Source organism: Lissotriton helveticus, chromosome 12, assembly GCF_964261635.1.
Source record: "Lissotriton helveticus chromosome 12, aLisHel1.1, whole genome shotgun sequence".
Classification (NCBI taxonomy): domain Eukaryota; kingdom Metazoa; phylum Chordata; class Amphibia; order Caudata; family Salamandridae; genus Lissotriton; species Lissotriton helveticus.
The window spans coordinates 137,501,167-137,515,069 of NC_136073.1; the positions used below are offsets into that span (position 1 = coordinate 137,501,167).

Below are 13,903 nucleotides of genomic sequence, written 5' to 3' on the forward strand. Positions count from 1 at the left end.
TGGGTGATATTTTTTATTTGCAATATACTGAGTATTATTATTTTTTAAATAACACCTGTCCCAAACACTTTGTTTTCTTTGATTTGTGAAATTGCCAGCTTTAATCATGAGAAGTCATTTCATTATGATGAAACAGCTGTGGGGCAGAAGGGACAGAGTGTTTTAATACATGCAATGCGTACTTTTAATATACTCTTGCATGTTGTAGCGCGTGTAATTGTGCAGAAATCGTTTTTGAGGAATGCAAAAACATTTCCTTGTGTAATAATACCTTTTCTGCATGAATGACTTGGCCGGTTAGCTCAGTTGGTTAGAGCGTACTGCTAATAACGCCAAGGTCGCGGGTTCGATCCCTGTGCTGGCCAGTATTTTTCACAATTAAAATAGAAAAGTCATGCATTACAGTACAAGACGTTTAAAAACAACGTATAGGTTGTTTGTTTATTCTGGTCATTAACTGGGCTCTGATGGCTGATGTTTGTTCAAAGGTGAGTGTTGCTAGTACCATGTAAAGGGCACTGTGGTCTAACAGCCCCCAGCCTCCCTCTCCTATTGCTGGACGACCAGCCCGCTCCTTGGGTCTCTCAAAATGCACTTTTTGAAGCCCTGTTTGAAGCTGGGACGCATCAACTAAAGGTGACACTTTCTCTCCAAAAGTGACGATTTCTCTGCTTCTCGTTGGGGTGTCCAGAGGTGACGAGAGGTGAAGGAAAAAGCACATGGGTTATGTAGGCATCATTAAATTGTCTGCTATGTATTAGTGGTCTTTAACATCATTACACTCTTGTTTAGTTTAACGTATGTATAGCACACTCGTCCACCCGTGTAAATATTGCAAAATGAATACAGATATGTACACCTAATGATATACGTTTGTCGTGACCCTCTTTGTAATTTTTCCATACCATGTTCAGGTTTTTCTTTCTCCATTTTCTTGTCGGTAGTAGCTGGATAAAAATTTAGAGACAAAAAAGAATGGAGTGCCTCACAGTGATACCGACACAGAAGGCACAATGGTCCTTAGTGAGTGGAAATAGGCGCTGTGGCTTAGTTGGTTAAAGCGCCTGTCTAGTAAACAGGAGATCCTGAGTTCGAATCTCAGCAGTGCCTTGTTTTTACACAACCTCATACAAGACTTTTTGTTTGATTAAAGACTCATTGTCTGCAAACAACCTTTTCTCCTATTATAATTATCCTCATGTACACAATGCTCCTCCTTAAAACCTAAAGATGTTTCGGGTTTTTACCTGCCATTGTAATGTACCACCAGCCACCAGTATCTTTAATTTTCAAAGTCAATCAGTTTGGTTTTGTGACGTGAAAAGATGTTTTTAAGCTTCGCTCGCTTCAAAGTACAACCTAGGCTGCAGTAACCAAGCTTCAAACAACAGGTGCAGCACAGGCAGCACCTGAGTACCATTGCTTTACTGACACTGTTACTTAAGAGGCAGAAGAGGTTCAAGCTTCAGTGCCTCAAGAACAGGCAACGCAAGGGCAGCAGAGTCTGATGGATTGTGAGAGCTTGGAAAATGACACTGTGTGCTGCGTGGAGCTAAAAATGCTGTATCCATAGTACTGTGCCAAGTTTTGGAGGCCACATCAGTGATATTGTGTTCTCTTAGGGAGACTTCACGTGAGGTTCTGGAGGCCTATTCTGAAATATTGTGTCTGTCCTGGGAGACTCCTACGGAGTATTGTCATGTGCATCACACCACATACGAAACATCATGTCCAGTTCTTCATGGCTTACCAAGAGGTTTGATACTACCCTTCCAATGTTTGAATAACATAACGCTTGAGGTGTAAAAAGGAGGGAGCGGTCCTTGCAGAGTAGGACTGGAGGGCAGTCTGTGTTGGTTTGTGAACATCCCAGTCAAAGAGGCGAAATGTGCAGCATCTGCCTCAAAACACATACACTACATATAAGACTCTCATGACTGACAGTGTCACCTGATTTGCACTATAAAAGTCACATACATCATGGGCCTGAGTAGCCCAAGTAGCTCGCCGTGATCGTATTGTGGTTAGTTCTCTGCGTTGTGGCCGCAGCAACCTCGGTTCGAATCCGAGTCACAGCATTGCGGGTGGCAATGTCATGGCAGCTGGGAGATATTTTTTATTTGCAATATACAGAGTATTATTATTATTTTTTTAAATAACACCTGTCCCAAATACTTTGTTTTCTTTGATTTGTGAAATTGCCAGCTTTAATCATGAGAAGTCATTTCATTATGATGCCACAGCTGTGAGGCAGTAGGGAAAGAGTGTTTTAATACATGCAATTCTTACTTTTAATGTACTTTTGCATGTTGTAGCCCATGTAATTGTGCAGAAATCGTTTTTGAGGAAAGCAAAAACATTTCCTTGTGTAATAATACCTTTTCTGTATGAATGACTTGGCCAGTCAGCTCAGTTGGTTAGAGCGTGGTGTTAATAACGCTAAGGTCGCGGGTTCGATCCCCGTACCGGCCAGTATTTTTCACAATTAAAATAGAAAAGTCATGCATTACAGTACAAGACGTTTAAAAACAACGTATAGGTTGTTTGTGTATTCTGGTCATTAACTGGGCTCTGATGGCTGATGTTTGTTCAAAGGTGAGTGTTGCTAGTACTATGTAAAGGGCACTCTGGTCAAACAGCCCCCAGCCTCCCTCTCCTATGGCTGGACGACCAGCCCGCTCCTTGGGTCTCTCAAAATGCACTTTTTGAAGCCCTGTTTGAAGCTGGGACGCATCTACTAAAGGTGACACTTTCTCTCCAAAAGTGACAATTTCTCGGCTTCTCGTTGGGGTGTCCAGAGGTGACGAGAGGTGAAGGAAAGAGCACATGGGTTATGTAGGCATCATTAAATTGTCTGCTATGTATTAGTGATCTTTAACATCGTTACACTCTTGTTTAGTTTAACGTATGTATAGCACACTCGTCCACCCGTGTAAATATTGCAAAATGAATACAGATATGTACACCTAATGATATACGTTTGTCGTGTCCCTCTTTGTAATTTTTCCATACCATGTTCAGTTTTTTCTTTCTCCATTTTCTTGTCGGTAGTAGCTAGATAAAAATTTAGAGACAGAAAAGTATGGAGTGCCTCACAGTGATACCGACACAGAAGGTACATTGGTTCTATATGAGTGGAAATAGGTGCTGTGGCTTAGTTGGTTAAAGCGCTTGTCTAGTAAACAGGAGATCCTGAGTTCAAATCTCAGCAGTGCCTTGTTTTTACACAACCTCATACAAGACTTTTTGTTTGATTAAAGACTCATTGTCTGCAAACACAATTTCTCCTATTATAATTATCCTCATGTACACACTGCTCCTCTTTAAAACCTAAAGATGTTTCGGGTTTTTACCTGCCATTGTAATGTACCACCAGCCACCAGTATCTTCAATTTTCAAAGCCAATAAGTTTGGTTTTGTGACGTGAAAAGATGTTTTTAAGCTTTGCTCGCTTCAAAGTACAACCTAGGCAGCAGTAATGCAAGCTTCAAACAACAGGTTCAGCACAGGCAGCACCTGAGTACCATTGCATTACTGACACTGTTACTGAAGAGGCAGAAGAGGTTCAAGCTTCAGTGCCTCAAGAACAGGCAACGCAAGAGCAGCAGAGTCTGATGGATTGTGAGAGCTTGGAAAATGACACTGTGTGCTGCGTGGAGCTAAAAATGCTGTATCCATAGTACTGTGCCAAGTTTTGGAGGCCACATCAGTGATATTGTGTTCTCTTAGGGAGACTTCACGTGAGGTTCTGGAGGCCTATTCTGAAATATTGTGTCTGTCCTGGGAGACTCCTACGGAGTATTGTCATGTGCATCACACCACATACGAAACATCATGTCCAGTTCTTCATGGCTTACCAAGAGGTTTGATACTACTCTTCCAATGTTTGAATAACATAACGCTTGAGGTGTAAAAAGGAGGGAGCGGTCCTTGCAGAGTAGGACTGGAGGGCAGTCTGTGTTGGTTTGTGAACATCCCAGTCAAAGAGGTGAAATGTGCAGCATCTGCCTCAAAACACATACACTACATATAAGACTCTCATGACTGACAGTGTCACCTGATTTGCACTATAAAAGTCACATACATCATGGGCCTGAGTAGCCCAAGTAGCTCGCCCTGATCGTATAGTGGTTAGTACTCTGCGTTGTGGCCGCAGCAACCTCGGTTCGAATTCAAGTCACAGTATTGCGGGTGGCAATGTCATGGCAGTTGGGTGATATTTTTTATTTGCAATATATAGAGTATTATTATTTTTTAAATAACACCTGTCCCAAACACTTTTTTTTCTTTGATTTGTGAAATTGCCAGCTTTAATCATGAGAAGTCATTTAATTATGATGCCACAGCTGTGGGGCAGAAGGGACAGAGTGTTTTAATACATGCAATGCTTCCTTTTAAAGTACTCTTGCGTGTTGTAGCCCGTGTAATTGTGCAGAAATCGTTTTTGAGGAATGCAAAAACATTTCCTTGTTTTATAATACCTTGTCAGTAAGAGTGACTTGGCCAGTTAGCTCAGTTGGTTAGAGCGTGGTGCTAATAACGCCAAGGTCGAGGGTTCGATCCCGTACCGGCCAGTTTTTTTCACAATTAAAAGAGAGAAGTCATGCATTACAGTACAAGACGTTTAAAAACAACGTATAGGTTGTTTGTTTATTCTGGTCATTAACTGGGCTCTGATGGCTGATGTTTGTGCAAGGGTGAGTGTTGCTAGTACCATGTAAAGGGCACTGTGGTCTAACAGCCCCCAGCCTCCCTCTCCTATGGCTGGACGACCAGCCCGCTCCTTAGGTCTCTCAAAGTGCACTTTTTGAAGCCCTGTTTGAAGCTGGGACGCATCAACTAAAGGTGACACTTTCTCTCCAAAACTGACGATTTCTTGGCTTCTCGTTGGGGTGTCCAGAGGTGACGAGAGGTGAAGGAAAGAGCACATGGGTTATGTAGGCATCATTAAATTGTGTGCTATGTATTAGTGATCTTTAACATCGTTACACTCTCGTTTAGTTTAACGTATGTATAGCACACTCGTCCACCCGTGTAAATATTGCAAAATGAATACAGATATGTAAACCTAATGATATACGTTTGTCGTGACCCTCTTTGTAATTTTTCCATACCATGTTCAGGTTTTTCTTTCTCCATTTTCTTGTCGATAGTAGCTGGAGTAAAATTTAGAGACAGAAAAGTATGGAGTGCCTCACAGTGATACCGACACAGAAGGTACAATGGTTCTATGTGAGTGGAAATAGGCTCTGTGGCTTAGTTTGTTAAAGCGCCTGTTTAGTAAACAGGAGATCCTGAGTTGGAATCTCAGCAGTGCCTTATTTTTACACAACCTCATACAAGACTTTTTGTTTGATTAAAGACTCATAATTTCTCCTATAATAATTATCCTCATGTACACAATGCTCCTCCTTAAAACCTAAAGATGTTTCGGGTTTTTACCTGCCATTGTAATGTACCACTAGCCACCAGTATCTTTAATTTTCAAAGCCAATCAGTTTGGTTTTGTGAAGTGAAAAGATGTTTTTAAGCTTCGCTCGCTTCAAAGTACAACCTAGGCAGCAGTAATGCAAGCTTCAAACAACAGGTGCAGCACAGGCAGCACCTGAGTACCATTGCATTACTGACACTGTTACTGAAGAGGCAGAAGAGGTTCAAGCTTCAGTGCCTCAAGAACAGGCAACGCAAGGGCAGCAGAGTCTGATGGATTGTGGGAGCTTGGAAAATGACACTGTGTGCTGCGTGGAGCTAAAAATGCTGTATCCATAGTACTGTGCCAAGTTTTGGAGGCCACATCAGTGATATTGTGTTCTCTTAGGGAGACTTCACGTGAGGTTCTGGAGGCCTATTCTGAAATATTGTTTCTGTCCTGGGAGACTCCTACGGAGTATTGTCATGTGCATCACACCACATACGAAACGTCATGTCCAGTTCTTCATGGCTTACCAAGAGGTTTGATACTACTCTTCCAATGTTTGAATAACATAACGCTTGAGGTGTAAAAAGGAGGGAGCGGTCCTAGCAGAGTAGGACTGGAGGGCAGTCTGTGTTGGTTTGTGAACATCCCAGTCAAAGAGGTGAAATGTGCAGCATCTGCCTCAAAACACATACACTACATATAAGACTCTCATGACTGACAGTGTCACCTGATTTGCACTATAAAAGTCACATACATCATGGGCCTGAGTAGCCCAAGTAGCTCGCCGTGATCGTATAGTGGTTAGTACTCTGCGTTATGGCCGCAGCAACCTCGGTTCGAATCCAAGTCACGGCATTGTGGGTGGCAATGTCATGGCAGTTGGGAGATATTTTTTATTTGCAATATACAGAGTATTATTATTTTTTCAATAACACCTGTCCCAAACACTTTGTTTTCTTTGATTTGTGAAATTGCCAGCTTTAATCATGAGAAGTCATTTCATTATGATGCCACAGCTGTGGGGCAGAAGGGACAGAGTGTTTTAATACATGCAATGCTTACTTTTAATGTACTCTTGCATGTTGTAGCCCGTGTAATTGTGCGGAAATCGTTTTTGAGGAATGCAAAAACATTTCCTTGTGTAATAATACCTTTTCTGTAAGAATAACTTGGCCGGTTAGCTCAGTTGGTTAGAGTGTGGTGCTAATAACGCCAAGGTCGCGGGTTCGATCCCCGTACTGGCCAGTATTTTTCACAATTAAAATAGAAAAGTCATGCATTACTGTACAAGACGTTTAAAAACAACGTATAGGTTGTTTGTTTATTCTGGTCATTAACTGGGCTCTGATGGCTGATGTTTGTTCAAAGGTGAGTGTTGCTAGTACCATGTAAAGGGCACTCTGGTCAAACAGCCCCCAGCCTCCCTCTCCTATGGCTGGACGACCAGCCCGCTCCTTAGGTCTCTCAAAGTGCACTTTTTGAAGCCCTGTTTAAAGCTGGGACGCATCAACTAAAGGTGACACTTTCTCTCCAAAAGTGACGATTTCTCGGCTTCTCGTTGGGGTGTCCAGAGGTGACGAGAGGTGAAGGAAAGAGCACATGGGTTATGTAGGCATCATTAAATTGTCTGCTATGTATTAGTGATCTTTAACATCGTTACACTCTCGTTCAGTTTAACGTATGTATAGCACCCTCGTCCACCCGTGTAAATATTGCAAAATGAATACAGATATGTACACCTAATGATATACGTTTGTCGTGACCCTCTTTGTAATTTTTCCATACCATGTTAAGGTTTTTCTTTCTCCATTTTCTTGTCAGTAGTAGCTGGATAAAAATTCAGAGACAGAAAAGTATGGAGTGCCTCACAGTGATACCGACACAGAAGGTACAATGGCTCATAGTGAGTGGAAATAGGCGCTGTGGCTTAGTTGGTTAAAGCGCCTGTCTAGTAAACAGGAGATCCTGAGTTCGAATCTCAGCAGTGCCTTGCTTTTACACAACCTCATACAAGACTTTTTGTTTGATTAAAGACTCATTGTCTGCAAACACAATTTCTCCTATTATAATTATCCTCATGTACACAATGCTCCTCCTTAAAACCTAAAGATGTTTCGGGTTTTTACTTGCGATTGTAATGTACCACCAGCCACCAGTATCTTTAATTTTCAAAGCCAATCAGTTTGGTTTTGTGACGTGAAAAGATGTTTTTAAGCTTCGCTCGCTTCAAAGTACAACCTAGGCAGCAGTAATGCAAGCTTCAAACAACAGGTGCAGCACAGGCAGCACCTGAGTACCATTGCATTACTGACACTGTTACTGAAGAGGCAGAAGAGGTTCAAGCTTCAGTGCCTCAAGAACAGGCAACGCAAGGGCAGCAGAGTCTGATGGATTGTGAGAGCTTGGAAAATGACACTGTGTGCTGCGTGGAGCTAAAAATGCTGTATCCATAGTACTGCGCCAAGTTTTGGAGGCCACATCAGTGATATTGTGTTCTCTTAGGGAGACTTCACGTGAGGTTCTGGAGGCCTATTCTGAAATATTGTGTCTGTCCTGGGAGACTCCTACGGAGTATTGTCATGTGCATCACACCACATACGAAACATCATGTCCAGTTCTTCATGGCTTACCAAGAGGTTTGATACTACTCTTCCAATGTTTGAATAACATAACGCTTGAGGTTTAAAAAGGAGGGAGCGGTCCTAGCAGAGTAGGACTGGAGGGCAGTCTGTGTTGGTTTGTGAACATCCCAGTCAAAGAGGTGAAATGTGCAGCATCTGCCTCAAAACACATACACTACATATAAGACTCTCATGACTGACAGTGTCACCTGATTTGCACTATAAAAGTCACATACATCATGGGCCTGAGTAGCCCAAGTAGCTCGCCGTGATCGTATAGTGGTTAGTACTCTGCGTTGTGGCCGCAGCAACCTCGGTTCGAATCCGAGTCACGGCATTGCGGGTGGCAATGTCATGGCATTTGGGTGATATTTTTTATTTGCAATATACAGAGTATTATTATTTTTTAAATAACACCTGTCCCAAACACTTTGTTTTCTTTGATTTGTGAAATTGCCAGCTTTAATCATGAGAAGTCATTTCATTATGATGCCACAGCTGTGGGGCAGCAGGGACAGAGTGTTTTAATACATGCAATGCTTACTTTTAATGTACTCTTGCATGTTGTAGCCCGTGTAATTGTGCAGAAATCGTTTTTGAGGAATGCAAAAACATTTCCTTGTGTAATAATACCTTTTCTGTAAGAATGACTTGGCCGGTTAGCTCAGTTGGTTAGAGCATGGTGCTAATAATGCCAAGGTCGCGGGTTCAATCCCCGTACTGGCCAGTATTTTTCACAATTAAAATAGAAAAGTCATGCATTACAGTACAAGACGTTTAAAAACAATGTATAGGTTGTTTGTTTATTCTGTTCATTAACTGGGCTCTGATGGCTGATGTTTGTGCAAGGGTGAGTGTTGCTAGTACCATGTAAAGGGCACTGTGGTCAAACAGCCCCCAGCCTCCCTCTCCTATGGCTGGACGACCAGCCCGCTCCTTGGGTCTCTCAAAGTGCACTTTTTGAAGCCCTGTTTGAAGCTGGGACGCATCAACTAAAGGTGACACTTTCTCTCCAAAAGTGACGATTTCTCGGCTTCTCGTTGGGGTGTCCAGAGGTGACGAGAGGTGAAGGAAAGAGCACATGGGTTATGTAGGCATCATTAAATTTTCTGCTATGTATTAGTGATCTTTAACATCGTTACACTCTCGTTTAGTTTAACGTATGTATAGCACCCTCGTCCACCCGTGTAAATATTGCAAAATGAATACAGATATGTACACCTAATGATATACGTTTGTCGTGACCCTCTTTGTAATTTTTCCATACTATGTTCAGGTTTTTCTTTCTCCATTTTCTTGTCGGTAGTAGCTGGATACAAATTTAGAGACAGAAAAGTATGGAGTGCCTCACAGTGATACCGACACAGAAGGTACAATGGTTCTAAGTGAGTGAAAATAGGCTCTGTGGCTTAGTTGGTTAAAGCGCCTGTCTAGTAAACAGGAGATCCTGAGTTCGAATCTCAGCAGTGCCTTGTTTTTACACAACCTCATACAAGACTTTTTGTTTGATTAAAGACTCATTGTCTGCAAACACAGTTTCTCCTATTATAATTATCCTCATGTACACAATGCTCCTCCTTAAAACCTAAAGATGTTTCGGGTTTTTACCTGCCATTGTAATGTACCACCAGCCACCAGTATCTTTAATTTTCAAAGCCAATAAGTTTGGTTTTGTGACGTGAAAAGATGTTTTTAAGCTTCGCTCGCTTCAAAGTACAACCTAGGCAGCAGTGATGCAAGCTTCAAACAACAGGTGCAGCACAGGCAGCACCTGAGTACCATTGCATTACTGACACTGTTACTGAAGAGGCAGAAGAGGTTCAAGCTTCAGTGCCTCAAGAACAGGCAACGCAAGGGCAGCAGAGTCTGATGGATTGTGAGAGCTTGGAAAATGACACTGCGTGCTGCGTGGAGCTAAAAATGCTGTATCCATAGTACTGCGCCAAGTTTTGGAGGCCACATCAGTGATATTGTGTTCTCTTAGGGAGACTTCACGTGAGGTTCTGGAGGCCTATTTTGAAATATTGTGTCTGTCCTGGGAGACTCCTGCGGAGTATTGTCATGTGCATCACACCACATACAAAACGTCATGTCCAGTTCTTCATGGCTTACCAAGAGGTTTGATACTACTCTTCCAATGTTTGAATAACATAACGCTTGAGGTGTAAAAAGGAGGGAGCGGTCCTAGCAGAGTAGGACTGGAGGGCAGTCTGCGTTGGTTTGTGAACATCCCAGTCAAAGAGGCGAAATGTGCAGCATCTGCCTCAAAACACATACACAACATATAAGACTCTGATGACTGACAGTGTCACCTGATTTGCACTATAAAAGTCACATACGTCATGGGACTGAGTAGCCCAAGTAGCTCGCCGTGATCGTATAGTGGTTAGTACTCTGCGTTGTGGCCGCAGCAACCTCGGTTCGAATCCAAGTCACGGCATTGTGGGTGGCAATGTCATGGCAGTTGGGAGATATTTTTTATTTGCAATATACAGAGTATTATTATTTTTTCAATAACACCTGTCCCAAACACTTTGTTTTCTTTGATTTGTGAAATTGCCAGCTTTAATCATGAGAAGTAATTTCATTATGATGCCACAGCTGTGGGGCAGAAGGGACAGAGTGTTTTAATACATGCAATGCTTACTTTTAATGTACTCTTGCATGTTGTAGCCCGTGTAATTGTGCAGAAATCGTTTTTGAGGAATGCAAAAACATTTCCTTGTGTAATAATACCTTTTCTGTATGAATGACTTGGCTGGTTAGCTCAGTTGGTTAGAGCATGGTGCTAATAACGCCAAGGTCTCGGGTTCGATCCCCGTACCGGCCAGTATTTTTCACAATTAAAAGAGAGAAGTCATGCATTACAGTACAAGACGTTTAAAAACAACGTATAGGTTGTTTGTTTATTCTGGTCATTAACTGGGCTCTGATGGCTGATGTTTGTGCAAGGGTGAGTGTTGCTAGTACCATGTAAAGGGCACTGTGGTCTAACAGCCCCCAGCCTCCCTCTCCTATGGCTGGACGACCAGCCCGCTCCTTGGGTCTCTCAAAGTGCACTTTTTGAAGCCTTGTTTGAAGCTGGGACGCATCAACTAAAGGTGACACTTTCTCTCCAAAAGTGACGATTTCTCGGCTTCTCGTTGGGGTGTCCAGAGGTGACGAGAGGTGAAGGAAAGAGCACATGGGTTATGTAGGCATCATTAAATTGTCTGCTATGTATTAGTGATCTTTAACATCGTTACACTCTCGTTCAGTTTAACGTATGTATAGCACCCTCGTCCACCCGTGTAAATATTGCAAAATGAATACAGATATGTACACCTAATGATATACGTTTGTCGTGACCCTCTTTGTAATTTTTCCATACCATGTTAAGGTTTTTCTTTCTCCATTTTCTTGTCGGTAGTAGCTGGATAAAAATTTAGAGACAGAAAAGTATGGAGTGCCTCACAGTGATACCGACCCAGAAGGTACAATGGTTCTAAGTGAGTGGAAATAGGCGCTGTGGCTTAGGTGGTTAAAGCGCCTGTCTAGTAAACAGGAGATCCTGAGTTCGAATCTCAGCAGTGCCTTGTTTTTACACAACCTCATACAAGACTTTTTGTTTGATTAAAGACTCATTGTCTGCAAACACAGTTTCTCCTATTATAATTATCCTCATGTACACAATGCTCCTCCTTAAAACCTAAAGATGTTTCGGGTTTTTACCTGCCATTGTAATGTACCACCAGCCACCAGTATCTTTAATTTTCAAAGCCAATAAGTTTGGTTTTGTGACGTGAAAAGATGTTTTTAAGCTTCGCTCGCTTCAAAGTACAACCTAGGCAGCAGTGATGCAAGCTTCAAACAACAGGTGCAGCACAGGCAGCACCTGAGTACCATTGCATTACTGACACTGTTACTGAAGAGGCAGAAGAGGTTCAAGCTTCAGTGCCTCAAGAACAGGCAACGCAAGGGCAGCAGAGTCTGATGGATTGTGAGAGCTTGGAAAATGACACTGCGTGCTGCGTGGAGCTAAAAATGCTGTATCCATAGTACTGCGCCAAGTTTTGGAGGCCACATCAGTGATATTGTGTTCTCTTAGGGAGACTTCACGTGAGGTTCTGGAGGCCTATTTTGAAATATTGTGTCTGTCCTGGGAGACTCCTGCGGAGTATTGTCATGTGCATCACACCACATACAAAACGTCATGTCCAGTTCTTCATGGCTTACCAAGAGGTTTGATACTACTCTTCCAATGTTTGAATAACATAACGCTTGAGGTGTAAAAAGGAGGGAGCGGTCCTAGCAGAGTAGGACTGGAGGGCAGTCTGCGTTGGTTTGTGAACATCCCAGTCAAAGAGGTGAAATGTGCAGCATCTGCCTCAAAACACATACACAACATATAAGACTCTGATGACTGACAGTGTCACCTGATTTGCACTATAAAAGTCACATACGTCATGGGACTGAGTAGCCCAAGTAGCTCGCCGTGATCGTATAGTGGTTAGTACTCTGCGTTGTGGCCGCAGCAACCTCGGTTCGAATCCAAGTCACGGCATTGTGGGTGGCAATGTCATGGCAGTTGGGAGATATTTTTTATTTGCAATATACAGAGTATTATTATTTTTTCAATAACACCTGTCCCAAACACTTTGTTTTCTTTGATTTGTGAAATTGCCAGCTTTAATCATGAGAAGTAATTTCATTATGATGCCACAGCTGTGGGGCAGAAAGGACAGAGTGTTTTAATACATGCAATGCTTACTTTTAATGTACTCTTGCATGTTGTAGCCCGTGTAATTGTGCAGAAATCGTTTTTGAGGAATGCAAAAACATTTCCTTGTGTAATAATACCTTTTCTGTATGAATGACTTGGCTGGTTAGCTCAGTTGGTTAGAGCATGGTGCTAATAACGCCAAGGTCTCGGGTTCGATCCCCGTACCGGCCAGTATTTTTCACAATTAAAAGAGAGAAGTCATGCATTACAGTACAAGACGTTTAAAAACAACGTATAGGTTGTTTGTTTATTCTGGTCATTAACTGGGCTCTGATGGCTGATGTTTGTGCAAGGGTGAGTGTTGCTAGTACCATGTAAAGGGCACTGTGGTCTAACAGCCCCCAGCCTCCCTCTCCTATGGCTGGACGACCAGCCCGCTCCTTGGGTCTCTCAAAGTGCACTTTTTGAAGCCTTGTTTGAAGCTGGGACGCATCAACTAAAGGTGACACTTTCTCTCCAAAAGTGACGATTTCTCGGCTTCTCGTTGGGGTGTCCAGAGGTGACGAGAGGTGAAGGAAAGAGCACATGGGTTATGTAGGCATCATTAAATTGTCTGCTATGTATTAGTGATCTTTAACATCGTTACACTCTCGTTCAGTTTAACGTATGTATAGCACCCTCGTCCACCCGTGTAAATATTGCAAAATGAATACAGATATGTACACCTAATGATATACGTTTGTCGTGACCCTCTTTGTAATTTTTCCATACCATGTTAAGGTTTTTCTTTCTCCATTTTCTTCTCGGTAGTAGCTGGATAAAAATTTAGAGACAGAAAAGTATGGAGTGCCTCACAGTGATACCGACCCAGAAGGTACAATGGTTCTAAGTGAGTGGAAATAGGCGCTGTGGCTTAGGTGGTTAAAGCGCCTGTCTAGTAAACAGGAGATCCTGAGTTCGAATCTCAGCAGTGCCTTGTTTTTACACAACCTCATACAAGACTTTTTGTTTGATTAAAGACTCATTGTCTGCAAACACAATTTCTCCTATCATAATTATCCTCATGTATACAATGCTCCTCCTTAAAACCTAAAGATGTTTCGGGTTTTTACTTGCGATTGTAATGTACCACCAGCCACCAGTATCTTTAATTTTCAAAGC

At 42.4% G+C, this 13,903-nt stretch overlaps 11 non-coding genes across 11 annotated transcripts; all 11 read left to right on the forward strand.

Annotated features, from left to right (window-relative positions):
• Positions 1 to 1,036: 1,036 nt before the first annotated feature.
• On the forward strand, positions 1,037 to 1,110 carry TRNAT-AGU (transfer RNA threonine (anticodon AGU)). Its single transcript has one exon. It is a non-coding gene; the product is annotated as a tRNA-Thr (tRNA).
• A 2,033-nt stretch (positions 1,111 to 3,143) lies between these two features.
• Positions 3,144 to 3,217, forward strand: TRNAT-AGU (transfer RNA threonine (anticodon AGU)). Its single transcript has one exon. It is a non-coding gene; the product is annotated as a tRNA-Thr (tRNA).
• A 3,373-nt stretch (positions 3,218 to 6,590) lies between these two features.
• TRNAI-AAU (transfer RNA isoleucine (anticodon AAU)) lies at positions 6,591 to 6,664 on the forward strand. The gene has a single exon. It is a non-coding gene; the product is annotated as a tRNA-Ile (tRNA).
• A 671-nt stretch (positions 6,665 to 7,335) lies between these two features.
• On the forward strand, positions 7,336 to 7,409 carry TRNAT-AGU (transfer RNA threonine (anticodon AGU)). Its single transcript has one exon. It is a non-coding gene; the product is annotated as a tRNA-Thr (tRNA).
• Positions 7,410 to 8,305: 896 nt separating this feature from the next.
• On the forward strand, positions 8,306 to 8,377 carry TRNAH-GUG (transfer RNA histidin (anticodon GUG)). The gene has a single exon. It is a non-coding gene; the product is annotated as a tRNA-His (tRNA).
• Positions 8,378 to 8,693: 316 nt separating this feature from the next.
• On the forward strand, positions 8,694 to 8,767 carry TRNAI-AAU (transfer RNA isoleucine (anticodon AAU)). The gene has a single exon. It is a non-coding gene; the product is annotated as a tRNA-Ile (tRNA).
• A 671-nt stretch (positions 8,768 to 9,438) lies between these two features.
• On the forward strand, positions 9,439 to 9,512 carry TRNAT-AGU (transfer RNA threonine (anticodon AGU)). Its single transcript has one exon. It is a non-coding gene; the product is annotated as a tRNA-Thr (tRNA).
• Positions 9,513 to 10,796: 1,284 nt separating this feature from the next.
• Positions 10,797 to 10,870, forward strand: TRNAI-AAU (transfer RNA isoleucine (anticodon AAU)). Its single transcript has one exon. It is a non-coding gene; the product is annotated as a tRNA-Ile (tRNA).
• Positions 10,871 to 11,541: 671 nt separating this feature from the next.
• Positions 11,542 to 11,615, forward strand: TRNAT-AGU (transfer RNA threonine (anticodon AGU)). Its single transcript has one exon. It is a non-coding gene; the product is annotated as a tRNA-Thr (tRNA).
• Positions 11,616 to 12,899: 1,284 nt separating this feature from the next.
• TRNAI-AAU (transfer RNA isoleucine (anticodon AAU)) lies at positions 12,900 to 12,973 on the forward strand. Its single transcript has one exon. It is a non-coding gene; the product is annotated as a tRNA-Ile (tRNA).
• A 671-nt stretch (positions 12,974 to 13,644) lies between these two features.
• Positions 13,645 to 13,718, forward strand: TRNAT-AGU (transfer RNA threonine (anticodon AGU)). The gene has a single exon. It is a non-coding gene; the product is annotated as a tRNA-Thr (tRNA).
• Positions 13,719 to 13,903: the final 185 nt, after the last annotated feature.